General features: G+C 40.3%; 1 protein-coding gene across 1 annotated transcript in view; it reads left to right on the top strand.

Moving 5' to 3' along the window:
• Positions 1-2688: 2688 nt before the first annotated feature.
• The window catches only part of LOC106878200 (insulin-like growth factor-binding protein complex acid labile subunit), a 56163-nt gene continuing 55988 nt past the window's right edge, over positions 2689-2863 (top strand). Inside the window, exon 1 of the mRNA XM_052970396.1 lies at positions 2689-2776. The gene's annotated coding sequence lies outside the window, so the exon portion shown is untranslated. The remainder of the gene's footprint in view (positions 2777-2863) is intronic.

Genomic DNA, 2863 nt, shown 5'->3' with positions numbered 1-2863 from the left:
AGATAGATAGATAGATAGATAGATAGATAGATAAATAGATAGATAGATAGGTAGATAGATAGGTAGATAGATAGATATATGTGTGTGTATGCTTGTGTATAAATATATATATATATTTAATAAGTATCCGGACTGTTGCGATAGTAACGAAGCTAAAGCATGCAGAGTGAAGCCGCCTGGCAAAGAAATCACCTTGAACTTTGCTGTGCATGCGCATTAAGCCTGAATGTTCTAGCTCACTTTCGCTGTTTACAGCAATGCTTGGAAAGAAGGTGTGTAGCGTGTGATCGTCGCGTAGACCATGACAGAGAAAGTTGTCATGGCGATACCTGCTCAGAGGCCTACGCAGTTGCAGAAAGCATATGCTGAGGAGTGTGCGAGCCGCACACAAGTGTACGAGTGGCTCAGACGTTTCCAAGATGGCCGAAAAATGTCAATACTGACGAACGTTCTGGAAGAGCCACAATCAGCAGAACTGAGAAGAACCTCGCAGATGTGCGTGCAGCTGTGAGGTGAAATCGTCGAATCACCATCCGTGAATTATCAGAAGATGGTCAGATTAATTACGGTTCAGTTCAATCCATTATCACTGAAGATTTGGGTATGAGACGCATATCTGCCAAGTTTGTGCCAAAACTATTTTCAGCTGACCAATAAGACACTCGGGTTTCAGTTGCACAAGATCTTGTATGGAGGTATATGCTAGTCCTGGATTTCCTGTGCGTCCATGGAGTTCATACAAGACGATGAAAGACAGAAAATTAAACACACGAAACTCTTTACTCAAAAGCACGACGATCGCTTCGACTCATCAAGCAGCCGTACTTCTCAGGTGATATTATGCTCAATATTTTGTCATGCATTGTAAGGGCAGACGCTTTATATAAATAATGTCGGATTGTTTGATGTTCGTGGTTGGGTTTGTTGTTGTTTTTTTTTTTGTTCTTTTCTGATCTTAGTCCAAAACAATCAGCCACCTGGTAGACAGAGAAAAGAATGTGAGTAGAGACGAACTTCTATAGCTACCCACCTTCGTCCTAACACACACGCGCGCGCATACACATACACGCTCATTAAAATAAATATACACTTACATACACACACATATGTGTGTGTGTGTGTGTGTTTATAATATATAAGTTTGTCTATAGTATATATATATATATATATATGTGTGTGTGCGTGTGTGTGTGTGTGTGTGCGTGCGTGTGTGTGTAGACATATGTATGTATAAACATGTGTGTGTAGACATATATATATATGTATATATATATATATATATATATATATATATATATATATATATATATATATACATATACATGTCACTTGGCTATAACTTGCTTTCGGGTGCTTTTACACCAAGGGCATTGAGAATATATTCTCTTACGTCTAAAAAAATGCACCCGCCCGACGAACTAACAACACACACATCTCGTGTATGTGTGATCGACATTGTGTGTGTATATATATATATATATATATATACACACACACACAAGTTTGTGAGTCCGTTTTTCTTGACGGTGTCTGATCTCCTTCATTGTTTGAATCGCATTTTGGTGGTTCTTCTCTAAATTATTAACATACTTTTTATTATAAAATTCAACTCGGTATTACTAAATCGAATATCGTTGGTCTGCTCGCCTAGCCAGCAGCGTAGCATCTTTCGAAAGCTAAAACGGTGCAAAGCGCATTGTGACCAGCGATGTATAACAACATTTGATAGCCTGTTTGATCAGGTGATCAGGTGATAATGCATACTGAATCACATTATTCAACGTGTCCTTTCATTTTTGTGTGTTTGTGTCTGTGTTTATCCTCCCACCATCGCCTTGACAACCGATGCTGGTGTGTTTACGTCCCCGTCATTAGCGGTTCGGCAAAAAAAGAGGCCGACAGAATAAGTACTAGGCTTGGCTTACAAATAATAAGTGTCGGGATCGATTTGTTCGACTGAAGACGGTGCTCCAGCATGGCCGCAGTCAAACGACTCAAACAATGTAAAAGAATAACGGAATAACAGAATAAAGCATTCTGCCCGGCGCGCGAACGATTCCGCCAGCTCGCCGCTCTTCGCGGCCTGAAAAACTGATAATGATGACTGCATGAGCATCTGCATCCTCAACAGCAGCAGTATCAGCATCAAGATGCTGCAACATCGGCAATAGGAGCAGCCAACATAAACATCAGCAACAGAAGAGCTGTATGCAACATTATGAAATGTAAGTGAAATTAACTCGCGCTGATTCAAACCGCTCCTCCTATTAATGCAACTACTCTCGTTTCGTAATTATGCATTCATACACGCGCACGTGTTTGTACGGGCACAGAAGGGGCACAGACAGACACACGATCACACACACACACACACACACACATACACATACACAGTGTGCGAGAGATGGGGGTGGAGATAGAGAAGGGTGTATACGGCAACACAAAATATACACAGCCGTGAAGGCTGGAGAAAGAATACAAACTCGTACAACTACACAAACAAATAAAAACCACACGCTCTCGCCCTTACGTATTTGTGTGTGTGTATGTGTGTGTGTGTGTGTGTGTGTGTGTGTGTGTGTTGGAGGCAAGTGGAGGCCAGGGGGTTACTTAGCCACACCCTGAAAAAGTTTGCAGCCCGCCCCCTTCTAGCATTTATTATACAATAAATATGTTCGGTAAGACATTACTATTGCAAGAATATGAGACTCTATTAAGATTAATTAAGCCGGAGCAGAAGTTATTAGTCTGTCTACAAACCCGTGTACCTCTGTCTGTATGTATATATATATTTATTTATATATTTGTATCTATCTATCTATCTATCTATCTATCTATCTATCTATCTATCTATCTATATATA

This window comes from Octopus bimaculoides, chromosome 9 (genome assembly GCF_001194135.2).
Source record: "Octopus bimaculoides isolate UCB-OBI-ISO-001 chromosome 9, ASM119413v2, whole genome shotgun sequence".
Lineage (NCBI taxonomy): Eukaryota > Metazoa > Mollusca > Cephalopoda > Octopoda > Octopodidae > Octopus > Octopus bimaculoides.
Note: the sequence above shows the minus strand (reverse complement) of the source record. Positions and strands in the feature narration are given on the sequence as shown.